At 41.2% G+C, this 13,850-nt stretch overlaps 1 protein-coding gene across 1 annotated transcript in view; it reads left to right on the top strand.

The window, feature by feature from the left end:
* Positions 1-13,850, top strand: part of Cep128 (centrosomal protein 128) — a 348,062-nt gene that overhangs the window by 125,950 nt on the left and 208,262 nt on the right. The window lies entirely within an intron of this gene.

Here is a 13,850-nt window from a genome sequence, read left to right as displayed (position 1 = left end):
TTCAGAGCCTGCCCCACATGTGGCCCATACATATACAGCCACCCAATTAGACAAGATGGATGAAGCAAAGAAGTGCAGACCGACAGGATCCGGATGTAGATCGCTCCTGAGAGACACAGCCAGAATACAGCAAATACAGAGGCGAATGCCAGCAGCAAACCACTGAACTGAGAATAGGATCCCCGTTGAAGGAATCAGAGAAAGAACTGGAAGAGCTTGAAGGGGCTTGAGACCCCATATGTACAACAATGCCAAGCAACCAGAGCTTCCAGGGACTAAGCCACTACCTAAAGATTATACATGGACTGACCCTGGACTCTGACCTCATAGGTAGCAATGAATATCCTAGTAAGAGCACCAGTGGAAGGGGAAGCCCTGGGTCCTGCCAAGACTGAACCCCCAGTGAACTAGACTGTCGGGGGGGGCGGCAATTCCCATAAGGAAGGGGGGAGGAAGGGGATGTTTGCCCGGAACCCGGAAAAGGAATAACACTTTCGAAATGTATATAAGAAATATTCAAGTTAATAAAAAAAATAAATAAAAAAAAAAAAATAAAAAAAAAAAAAAAAGAAGACAGAATTAACTTTCTTTTATGTGTAAACTGACACATGGTAAAGTTGCATATAATGCACTATTTCATAAGTAACTAAATATAAGACAACAAAAATCTGTTTTATGGGAAAATTAGTTTGAGCTTCCATTGTGGTTTCATAAAAGGATTTAGCCTTTATTGATGGTAATCTGATTCTAAACTGTGGAAATTTGTCTCAAAATTCCTAATAGTGTTCACTGTATCTGAGATATATTCCTTTTGTCATAGTTTCAGGAGTAGCATAAGATGTTGCATTGATGCAGATCTGTGTCTGATTTAATTTACGCAAAAGTGGACATATTCTAAATAGGTACTTTGAATTGTAGTATTACATAAATGATGCTATTATGCACATACATTTCAGACTTTGTTAAGCTTCTTACTTTTTTGAAAGGAATTAACTTTTTCAAAGTTTAATTTGTTTTATGGGATTGTAATCTTGATGTGTATCAAAAATAATAGGATTTTGAGATATGTTCATAAAATGTTGCAGTATGCAGATCTGTGTCTGATTTAATTTTAAAAGTCATATTCTAATAGGTAGAAGTAGACGAATGATGCTATTAGAGGTTTCAAAGTAATTGTGTAGATTGTGATGTGTATTAAGATGGATTTTAATGTTCAACATGCTTGTACAATATTTTCAAAATAATTGAGCACTTAAAATCCTGACAGTATTTAATAGATTATTATAGTTATATTGTATGCATTGCCTTTTTCCTTAATTTGTACATTGTAGCCATATTGTTAAATAACATATCCAGTAGTTGATGCAAATATATTTATCTTTTTGGTTGTGAGCCTAGCCTTTAATGTCTGAACCATCTTTCCATCCACAGATGTATTTATAACCAATGAGAAAAATGGTGAAAACGTAGATGATTATGTTTAGATATTAAAACGAACATGAGAAGCACATTTATTTTCAGTGTTAGTGATTTTCTTTACGGATTACTTTTATTTCAGCTATACAAGAAATTATATGTTTTTATAGTACACACACTTACACCCACACCCCCACACCCCTCCCCCACACCGAGACACACACACAGACACACACACACACACACACCAACCCCCCTCCCCACATACATACATTCTTGTGTATTCTAACTAGGATCATTAGATATACTTCTTCCTCGAACTACCCATACTTAGAGGAAGCAAGTGGTCCTGACCACCATTATTTCACCTTTCTCCTTTAAAGTCCTTCAGGCTTGTCAGTCTTATGTATCACAAAGGCCATGTGCTAGCATCGTTCAGTTTCTTAGGCAGCAATGGACTGGAGGCAAAGCTTGTATTACCTAAAAGATTATAGGACCCCGCCTGAAGACTGAGTCAGCTTGCCCAATGTCTCCTTTGGAAGTAGGAGGCATGTGACCAATCCTGTTCTTGCCATTCTATGAGACTCAGTAGGAACCTTCTCTGGTCTGTTTACAGATGTTAGAGTTTCTCTGAGATGCTTAGCTATATAAAGGAATACTTGCTTATTTTAGTAGCTGTCCTGAGTTGTCTTTAGAGGACCATGGTTTGCTTTATATCTTTAAGGGGATGAGATTAACATCAATGAAACTGTCAGGAAATGCTCAGCGATCACAAGTTGAACCATCCGAGGAATAGGAATGTATGCTTGGTGCATCGTGATTTATAGAGGTGTGCTTTTGTTCCTTCGGAATGCTTTCTTTAAACCGCTTGTAAAGTAAGGCTTGTCTATGTTGGACAAAACTGTGAGGGTAATTTTCTTATAGGAGTGGGGCCTGCCAATGACTCCTGCCATTCCTATTTGTGAGTGTTTTCAGTGTTGAGCTTTAAAACTGAACAAAACATCACAGCTTGCCTGGCAGTGGATACAGACAGTGAAGATGGAGGATGAGACAGACTTTTGCGCATTTCCTCCTTTATTTAGTATCAGGAAAATGAATCATGTTTGTGCCTTTTCATTGAATTTGTGGCACTGACTCTCGTTCGTAGTGGCTACAGTCAGCTGTTTTATGTTTTCCTTTGACATGTTTCGGAATGGAAATATTTATTGATTTTTGTTAGAAAACCCTACTTAAAACCTGAAATATACCTATAAAATGTTCCTGTGAAGTCAGAGGTGAAAGAGTAGGTCAGGTTTCTGTGCTTTGGAGATGTAAAGAGGGTAGACGTTAGTTAGTGCTCTCACAACAACGATGATAACCACTGAGGTAACGCATTTCTCAGTTCGATTTAATCAGTCCGCAATGTGTGTACACTGCATTAAATGTGTGATACACAATAAAAACATTCAGTGTTATCTGTCAGTTAAAAAACTGTAGTTTGTTTCTATTTAGACATCTGCTTATGATTGCAGTGTTTTGATTTTGGAAAATATTTGAGTGTGCGATGTGTGTGCAGTACTCACTACTTGGCAAAAATCACGTCCTCCTACTTTTGGCTCAGCTGCTGGATGGGAGTAGGGAGACGCTCGTGACTTCAAAGTTTTCTAGAGGAATGAGAATGAGGGAGATCATGTGAGCTTCTCCTGACTGCCAGCATTTCCTATCTCATGCCTTGGGCTCCTTTAAACGCACCATTTTCTTTCTTTGGTGATTTAAGTATTTTTGAAATTTTGTATTTTGTAAGCCGTGTTAGTAGGAAAATAGCTATAGTCACCACTTGTTAACTGAATAACATCTTATGCCCGAGACTAAATCAGTAGTTCTCAACCTGTGGGTCACAGCCTCTTTGGGGTCACATATCAGCTATCCTGCATATCAGATATTTTCATTAAGATTCATAATATTAGCAAAATTACAGTTGTAAAATAGTTGTAAAAAAAATAATTTTGTGACCAGGGGTCACCAGAGCATGAGGTTAAAGGGTCGCAGTATTAGGAAGGCTGAGAACCATTGTTTTAAGTAGATTTGAAGGAATTTCTGTTAGATTCCTGCTTTGCCTAAAAACAGCAAGCTCAAGTGACAATGGTAGAAATGAAAGAGAAACAAAATACTTTTCAATGGTCAGTAATTAAATTATTTGTTATTCGTTATTCGAATAATCTACATTTAACTGAGTAACTTATTTCAAAGTAGCATTTGACTTTGGCAGAGAATTGACCTATCCAACACTTGGATGACTTATGTCAGTTATTGAGAAAAAAAGACCAGGATGCAGAAGTGAGGTGAGCATTCACTGTTAAGGCCAAGGCCACGCTTACCCGTGCAGCTGTGGCTGAGAACTGAAGGGAATCAGGGTGCACAGAACCAGCAGCCTTTATGTCTGACTTAGAACACAGGTGTTGGACCTGTTCTCAGACGCTGTTCCACTGCAATGTCTTCTATACCAATAGTTTCCTCAGAGGTGTGTGTGTGTGTGTGTGTGTGTGTCCATGTAGCCCAGATGTTGGGTATCTGCTTCAATTGTTCTCCACCTTATTTCTTTTTACTTGTGTCTTCCCTTGACTGATGTACAACCCATTGATCTGTCTAGAATGCCAGTCAGCAAGCCCCAGGAATCTTTGGTTGTTGTGTTTTAGAGACTGGGTCTCTTCTCTGTAGTCCTGTAACTCACTATGTAGACCAGACTGGGCTAGAACTCATAGAAATCCATCTGCCCGTGTTCTCCATTCGCTGGATTAAAGGTCTGCACGCCATCATGTCTGCTCCAAGAGTCTTCTTGTCTCCATCTTCCTGTGCTGGGGTTCCAGTGGCATGCTGCCACACCTGGAGTTTATTCATGGGTGCTGATGTCTGAGCTCCTTGCTGTGTTCTTGCATGATTGGGACCTGCTATCCTTGGCACCTAAGGGGCAACATTAAGAAAATTCTTGTGCTTGGAGAACAAACATTTACTCACCCAGCCACCTTTTGAACCCCACAGAGGCTGATTCTAAACGTATGGAAGTCCAAGTTTGCCAGTTGTATTAGTTCTTGATTTGGTTGGAAAGCCTGCCACTTCAGTTCATGGGTGATAATTTCAGGCATGGAGAGGAAAGCAAACATGTTGGGCACGTCCCACTTAAATCCTGTTCAGTAAGTCGTTTTATCCCTTGCAGTTGCTTCTGATTCCTACAATAAATATTAGGCCAAGTAATCCTGTGTATGATCGGTATGGTATACAAACCAGCACCATATGAAGATTTCTCTTCACACCCCTTTCAGCGATTGCTTGGATGTTACTTAGGCCTTTCTGACCTTGGTTGACCCTTTAAGAGAACATAAAATGGCTGCCCATGCTTGTTTCTATTAACTTTTTGCTAAGTAAAGTGCTCGTTGACTTGTCATTTTCTTGTTAGATGATGACCTAGTCATGTTCTTCAGATTTTAGTCATCACTAGGAGGAGATATTTTTTGTTGTACACATTAGCTATGAGATTTGGTGATTCACTTCCACCTCTCCCCCTTTGTCTTTTATGAGAAGTAGTACTTTCAGGGAACAGGGAGGGGAAGAGATCGTGGTTTGTAAGACATGCCTAAGTGTTCAAATATTATTCTTTGAGATACCTTGTAACTCTTTTCTTCTGAAAATTAAGCAGCACTCATTCTGAGTGCGTTATTTAAAACTCCATTTGTTTGTTTTCTTGTCCATATTTTGTTTCAGAAGTCGAAATGCATCAGGAGTACATGACTTTTAAATATCAAATGTTACTTCTGTTTCTAGACTTTTAGCTTGAGAGAAGTACGTACTAATCACAGAATGATCCTCATAACAAAGGCATAAAGTACCCCCTAGAAGGTATTCTCTTTTCTAACTGTGAATATTAATTTTTAGGAATATAGCCAATGCACGCTCCACCCCCTTTTGATTATGCTGGTAGTGATCTTTGTATTGCTCAATACTGTCTTAGAAGAGGGTGCTAAAAGACCTGAGCCAAGAATAATTTTCCTTAAATGGGGGTTGAAAGTTTAAGTTTGAATTTCTACTTTCTTGCTTGTTTTCTGGATACCTTTTTAAGCCTGTTGAAGTCAATGCTGTGGGTGGGGGCGATTCCCACCTGGGATTTAGAATGCACCAGGTCAGACAGACTGCGTTCTGGTGTGCGGTCTGTCCTTCTATGAGCTCTGCTGTTTGGCTTAGCATCTCAGGCTAACTCTTGGTGCACTATTGATTGTAGCCTCTCCCATCCCTACGAGGAAACGATGCAGAGCATCTTCACAGAAGAGAAGGAACTGGGTGGATGTCTATGTAGCCCACAATGTTGCATTTTTGTTTTAGAACATCAATCTTTTAGTAGAATTCCAGTGTTCTTTCTTTTGCTTGTTCAAATAGCCACAAAAAAGCCACATGCCCTCATGAGAGTTCAAAATTAATTAGTGACAAAGCACCCTAAAGAAACTTTTTGAAAGACAAGAAGTTATTTGGCTTCAAAGGATTTGTTTCCTCACTCCTTGCCGGTGTTTTTGCATGATCGGGATCTGTTATTCTTGGGACCTGCGAATGCTTCACTCCTTCTTTAAAAGGGGAACAAGAATACCCTTGGCAGGGAATAGGGAGGCAAAGTGTAGAACAGAGGCAGAAGGAACGCCCATTCAGAGCCTGCCCCACATGTGGCCCATACATATACAGCCACCAAACTAGATAAGATGGATGAAGCAAAGAAGTGCAGGCCGACAGGAAACTGCTGTAGATCTCTCCTGAGAGACACACCCAGAATACAACAAATACATAGGTGAATACCATCAGCAAACCACTGAACTGAGAACGGGACCCCCGTTGAAGGAATCAGAGAAAGGACTGAAAGAGCTTGAAGGGGCTCGAGACCCCAGATGAACAACAGTGCCAACCAACCAGATCTTCCAGGGACTAAGCCACTACCTAAAAGACTATACATGGACTGACCCTGGACTCTGACCTCATAGGTAGCAATGAATAGCCTAGTAAGAGCACCAGTGGAAGGAAGCCCTTGGTCCTGCCATGGCTCAACCCCCAGTGAACGGGATTCTTTGGGGGAGGGCAGCAATGGGGGGAGGATTGGGAGGGGACCACCCATATAGTAGGGGGAGGGGTGTTGGTGGACGTTGGCATGGAAACCGGGAAAGGGAATAACAATTGAAATGTAAATAAGAAATACCCAAGTTAATAAAGATGGAGAAAAAAAAAAGAAATGCTTGCAAAGAAATAGAAAATAATTTGTTAATTGAGTAGTATTTAAGCTATTCTGTTAGGCAACAAAGGGAAGTAACATTTTTGGCTTAAAGGAGCTCAGATTGGTTAGGAGGCCGACACAGGATGCACAGGATAGCAAATTGTATAATGTGATGTCATATGAAATGTCACAGAAATGTCCCGTGTCCCTGGTTGAAGCCTGAGGCTGTCTGTTATTACCGTGATGACTGTGTGGATGAAGAAGCTGCATGAGTGTAGACTTCGTGCTGTTCAGGAATTCTTCTGTCTGTCTGCGTTTCTCAGTACTGTTGCTCTCAAGTTTGTATTATGAAGTTCTGCCTTATTTCCTGAGTTGCTATCGCTTTTCTATTTAATTTGTTATTATTGTATGTCTTTCTGTGTGTACATGATGTGTGTACATGTGGTTCATGTGTCATGGTAGATGTGTGTATGTAGGTCAGAGGGTAACTTTGTAAAGTCTGTTCTCTCCTTTTCCCTTTACCCTGGTTCTAGGGATTTGACTCATGTTTCCTCAGTAAGTTCTTTTGCTCACTAAGCCGCCTCACTGGATTTTTTTCTTTATTTTTTTAAAAAATATCTACATATATATATATATATATATATATATAGCTATACTTTGAATTTACAGTATTTACTATTATGTAATATCTGTGTTCAATTAGTTTTGAACAAAATGGCTATGATGTGATAAGCGGTAGAAAGGTTTCCAAAAAATAATTTACTTTTGCTTTGCTAAATTTGTTTTTACAATTCTAATACAACCAATAGCTTTCTCTACATGGTGGCATTTTGTAGCATGCTTTAGCTTCTTGCCACCAGTGTCATAGGTAATACGAGCCCTTTAGAGAGTCAGGTAGATAAACAGGTCCAATTTTGGTTCAGGAGTGTTTTATCATTTGCTGTGCACTGTCTGGTTTTACTGCTAGAGTCAGCTGTTTCCCTGAGTACCAGAATATTCCTCATCACAGCGTCCTGGCTGATATGTGTGGCTCTAGCTTAATAAGCCATACTCCCAATAAATTTTAATTAAATCTTACTGGCTTTCGTTTCACTCTTTAGTACTTTATGGTTCCCCGTGTTTTCTACTTGTTATCTCTCCTCCACCAACGATGTCTTAAAGATGGTCTTAGGATGGAAAAAATTCACACTTGCTTATTGAAGTTAATTTTCAGCTGAAGACAGTGGTTACTTTTGAAAATTAATCATTGGCTTAGGCCGTGAGATACTTTATTTAAAATTTGTTTTGTTAAAGTGTGAAAATTATTTTTAATTTCATGCTACAAATATATTGCAAACAAAATGGCAGTTTTGAAATTCTTAAGATACTGAAGGTATTTCTGAAACTTTTATAAATGGATGGCGTTCTGTATACCAGGGCGAACTCAGGGCGTACCCAGGGCTTTGCATATGATAGACATTATGTACCATAATCTACCATCCAGCTATTTATCCCCCCTCCCTCCCTCCCTCCCTCTCCTCTCTCCCTTCCTCTTTCCCATTATTCTCACCTTCCCTTCCTCCCTCCCTCCTCCCTTAATTTCTTTCTCTCTTTGAAGCTGGGTCTCACTATGTAGCTCTGGCTGAACTGGAACTCTCTAGGTGGATCAGGCTGGCCTGGAACTCCCAGAGTCCGTCTGCCTCTTTCCCTGGAGTGCTGTGGGTAAAGGCATGTACTACCACACTCAGTTTGTTAGAGTTCTTTAAAAATATTTCTTGTTTTTTACATTTTGAAACAAAGTATCTCTGATTTTCTCTCCCTGGCTTTGGATTGTCATGTAGACAGGACAGGAGTTCAACTTTTGATTCTGGCCTCAGTCTTCAAGTCCCTGAGGTTGCAGGTCTGAGTCACTGTGCCTGTCCATGTTGGGAGATCCTGCTATTAATATTAAGGTTGGCTTTTATCATGATCGGACAGCTTCCCGAGCTTTGCACAGAATGGAGGAATCCCTTTCCAGTGGGGCTTCCTCTTCTCCGTCATCCACCTGATCTTATTTGGGAAGTGTGACCCCACATCCTCTACTTAAGAAATGTCACATAGTCCCTGGTGAATTTACAGGTTCAACTTCCTTTCTCCAAAGCAGAATCTGCCAGGCCAGCACCTGGATCATGTCTTCATGCAAATAAGGCATTCCTCCTGAAAACCCTTTCCTACTCTCCAAGGTTTATATAGCCCTTGTTCACCCTGAATGATGTGCGTATGTGTGTGAGCTGTCTGATAGAGCTGGAACAGTAAAATCCTTAGAGAAACACCCCCACCCCTATCCTCTCTCCCAGCACTCACAGCCCGGCCGAGATCCCGCGGAGCCCACCTGTGTCCTGGGCTCCACTTCATCCTTTCCAGCCCAGGGTACAATGTCACCTGGACACACCGAAGGAGAAGCGGGGCGTGGAACCACATGTCAAGAGATAGCATTTTGGTCATATTCTTTTATTTTTGAAGTTGTTATATTTTTATTAAAGTTGTGCTTCTTTACAATCGTCAAACCCTGGAAAAAGTGAGTGTTCTGGGGCATAAGGAGTGTGTTCAAATCTATATCTACAATTGCAGTAATGGAGCTCCAGTGGCACAATCGGTTAGCGCGCGGTACTTAGAATTCAGTACTATGTCTTGATCCTTGAATTATAAATTAATGGGCTTTTCCCGTCCCTCCCTCCCTCCTTCTCTCCCTCCCTCCCTCCTTCCCTCCCTTCCTGTGTGTGTGTGTGTGTGTGTGTGTGTGTGTGTGTGTGTGCAGGCATTTTAACATGGACTTGTAAGAAGTTCAGTTTGAGTATTTCCTTTAGACATGCATATCATTAGTATAAACTTTTCTTGTCTTAAAAAATGGACATTTCTTGCAACTTTTACTGTTGTAGCAATAGAATTCTGCCTTGCCATTGTGTGATTAGCACAATTTTAAAGGTTAAATTAGTCAGATGACTTCTATCGCTAGGTAAGTATATTTCTTATGGAGGGGAATCGTCCCTCAGAGTTTGAGAGAGTACACATGCTCGATGTGTTTTTGGTTTTGTGGCAGGCTGTTTTGAATATGCCATCAGGTCTTTATTTTCTTTCCCCGGTCCATCCCTTTTAGTTTAGAAAGTTATTCACAACAGTGGAAAGGAACTCAAGGCCTTGTATACTTACTGAGTTGCGTCTCTAGCTGCCCTTTTCTTCTTCAATTTTAGTTTGAGACAGGATCTCAGTCTTAACTGAGGCAGATGTTGAACTAGCAAATCTCCTGCCTCAGGCTCCTGAGTGTCTGTAAGTACTGTAGTGTGCTACCACACTTGATCACGTTTTCCTTTGTTCTGAGGACTGTACAGGATTTAAGGCGTGAGATGCTCTTTCTAGTTAAGATTCCATTAGTTCCGAGGCTGCCAGCTGATAACTTGTGTGACTTCTTTGCACACTCTTGATGTCACTGGCAGTTACTCTGCCATTCTAGCGTTTTGAGAATGAGACATTTGCCTGGATTTCTGAGGATTCAGTTATGAGCTCTCAGCTCTGGGACTTAGTCACATTATTGACACTGTCTTGGCTTGGTTGCCTGATTCGTAAAATGAAGAGTGGCGTTAGTTCTCTAGGATTCTTAGTCACTTGGCCACTTAGTTACTTAGCAAGAATATCACCTTCTTAGCGAGCTGCATCCATCTTTGTACTCTGTACGAAAGCCCTGGCCGACCCCAGATGTCTGCTCTTGGCCTTGAAACAATGAAGTTAGATGTTGTATACCAGATTTCTAAGTACTTTCTGAAACACTTTATTTTTCTGAAACACTATATTTTTACTTTTGTTCTTTAAAAAATATGGTAATATTTTTGTAGGACGACAGGATATAGCTCTTTCTGAATTTGCCAGAATATCTTGGAATGGCAGAATAATAGCCAAACAGTGTTACCTAATTTTATAAACCCACATACCTCTGACAGAATGATTGAACTAACTTGTAATCAGTTTCTTGTCCCACCCTTTCTCAGACTTTGCTCTGCCCTCCCAAGGTATAAAACGTCCAATATAACATTTGGGGGAAGAGCTAAATCATTGTGTAGTACAAAGCAGTGTTCACACATTTCCAACTTTGAAAAATGGGGTAGAATAGAAGTGATAGATTCTTCTGAGATCTATTGGGACTTCAGATCTTGTTTTCTCTCTCTAATACATAGAAGAATGCTTTATATAGAGTGTTTTTTCTTATATTAGCCATTTTTTCTTTTTCACCTCTGTAACAAAGCCTGAAGCTAGATAATTTTTAAAGAAAGGATATTTTTGGAGCCTGAGAGTCAATTGGAAAGTCCAGCTATGGTGAGGTCCATGGATTCATCAAGTTATGGTGAGGGGCATGTGCAAGTTAGATCTCAGATGAGTCAGGAAGCCGAAAAGCCCTCATGGGTCCAGCTTTAACCTCACAGCCCTGTAGGGAAAGCAAGGCAGTTTCTGAGAACAGCATCAGTTTCGATTGAGGACAGCATCTCCAGTGACCCTCAGCTAGGACATACTCATAGAGCAAGCCTCCAACACGTGAACTCTTGGGTGGTGTCTACATCACTCAGCCACAGCACTGCTCTAAGCTGGAATGGATAAACTTATATCTTAGGTCGATGGTCATGGAACCCATACATAGAATGCAAAAGCATTGTGTGGTATTTTTTCTGGATGATTCAATATTACTTCAAAAAAGCAAAACGTATTTCCTGCTCATTAGACAACATTCTCTCTACTGTGGTCTGTAGCGATACTGGGTCTGGTTATACTGATGTAACAATTCTGATACATATAGTAGTTATGTTCCTTGTTGCAAATAAATACAGTTAATTGAATTGCATTCTCTTTTGTACATTAATTTCTTATGAGCTTAATGATCTTACTGCTGAGATATGACTCCACTCAGAGTCTTTTAGAAGAAACAACCTTTTGGCCTCAAGTTCCTAAAGCTGCAGGCCAGACCCAGGTAATGGAATAAGTTCACCTCGCAGCTTCTCAGCCACCAGCCCTATTCTGAGACAGACCAACTTCAGGCAGAGTTGTACACATCCACGTGTTCAGGGTAGACATAGGTAGAGGAGTTTGAGAAACTGACAGAGTAGGAGACAGTGGAAAAGAAGGTAAGGCCGTGTGCATGTAGTGGCGGAAGTTGTCCAAGGCTCTGTGCTTGTTGGCCAAGGAGCTTTAATTTATTTTGTAATGTAAACCAAACCTAAGTTTAAAGATTTGTTTGTAATAAGTTTAAACTTTATTTTTAAAGATATTCTTCTTTTTTCTTTAATTCTTCTCTCACACATTGCATCTCCACTACAATTTCCTCTTCCTCTATCCCTTGCAGTTCCTCCACCCACAGATATTCTCCTCCTTTCTGCTCCTCCCAGTTCCTCCCCTGCAGATCCACTCCTCTTCTCTGCTCCTCCTAGCTCCCCCCACTACTGCTCCACAAATCCACTCCTCCTCTGTAGCCTTAAAAAAAAAAAAGAAGCAGGCCTCCAGTGATAGCCACCGAACATGGCCTATCAAGCTACAGTAAGACCTTCATAACAAGACTGGATGGGGTAACCCGGTAGGAGGATAGGGGTCCCAAGTGTAGGCAAAAGAGTCAGAGATACCCCCCCTCCCATTTCCACTGCTAGGAGTCCTACAAGAACACCAAGTTACATAGCCATAAGGTATATGCAGAGGACCTACGTCTGACCCATACAGAATCTGTGATCGTAACTTGAGTCTCTGTGATGTCCTGGGAGCCCGGCTTAGTTGTTTTGGTGGATGGACTGTGTTGTCCTGGTGTCCTTGACTCCTCTGCCTTATATAGTCCGTCCTCTCCGTCTTCTGTAGAGTTCCCCTGGCTCTGCCTAGTCTGCGGGTCTCTGCATCTGCTCCCACCAGTTGCTCGGTGATGGCCCTCTGAGGACCCTTGGGCTAGTTGCTGATCTATGAGTATAGTCGGATATCAGTAGGAGTCATTTCATTGACCTTATTAATTTTGGCCAGTTGTGTTTAGTTCTATCCTCTGAGCTGTCCTGACTCTAGTTCCTGACCATCCAGGTAGTATCAGGTGTGGGTTCCCTCTCGTGGTATCTCGTGGGTCTCATGGTGTGGGCTTCATGTTGGGTCAGTCATTGGTTGGCCACTCCCCCAAGTTCTGCACTACCTTTCCCCAACACATCTTGCAGGTAGGAGAGATCATAGATCGAAAGTTCTGTGACTGGGTTGTTCCCGCACTGCTCTAAAAAAAAAGTCAGTGAAACTGCCTGAGCACAAAGGAGGGTGATAAATGGGAAGGGGAAAGAAAAGAGGAGGGGGATGGGACTTTATGAGAAGACTTTATGAGAAGTGCCCTTATGTAACAGAGTACTACGTATAGTAAACATACGTGGTGAGGTTTTTTGAAAACAAGGTCATTATATTTCTTCCTTTTTTTATTTTTTGGTTCTTTTTTTCCGGAGCTGGGGACCGAACCCAGGGCCTTGCGCTTCCTAGGCAAGCGCTATACCACTGAGCTAAATCCCCAACCCCTCTTCCCTTTTTAAAAAGAAGATCCGTTTCCTCTGAATCACTAAGCAAGGCACAGATAGACTCACAGAGACGGAAGCAGCAAACACAGGGCCTCTATTGTTCTGTACCAGGCCCTCCGCATGTATATTACAGCTTAGTGTTTTATGTGAACAAGCGGGTCTCTGACTCTTGGGCCTGCTCCTGCAACTCTCTTCCTCCTCTTGGGTTGCTATGTCCTACTTCAATATGATGGTGTTTGCTTTATCTTTTTATACTTTATTTTGTCATGTTTAGTTGAAGAAGCCTGTTCTTTTCTAATGAGAGACAGAAAGGGAGTAGACCTAGAGGAGTAGGAGGTGATGAAGGACTGGGAGGAGTTGAGGGAAGGAAACTATAATCAGAATATGTTGTATGAGAAAAGAATCTATTTTCAATAAAGGAAAGAAGTACTTGTTTTTTACGCATGATTGTTTTGCCCAGAGTCTGTCTGTGCACCATGTGTGTGCCTGATGCCCTTGGAGGCCAGAAGAGGGCGTCAGATTCCTTGGAACTAAAGTTACAGACAGTTATGAGCTGCCTTGTAGATGCTGGGAATTGAACTGCAGTTCACTGGAAAAGCAACCAGTGTTCTTTATTGCTGCTTCATCTCTGCAGCTTGGATGATTTCTTTGAAATTCAAAATGGGTTAAATGCCCAGGCACTACTC

Source organism: Rattus rattus, chromosome 7 (genome assembly GCF_011064425.1).
Source record: "Rattus rattus isolate New Zealand chromosome 7, Rrattus_CSIRO_v1, whole genome shotgun sequence".
NCBI lineage: Eukaryota > Metazoa > Chordata > Mammalia > Rodentia > Muridae > Rattus > Rattus rattus.
Note: the sequence above shows the minus strand (reverse complement) of the source record. Positions and strands in the feature narration are given on the sequence as shown.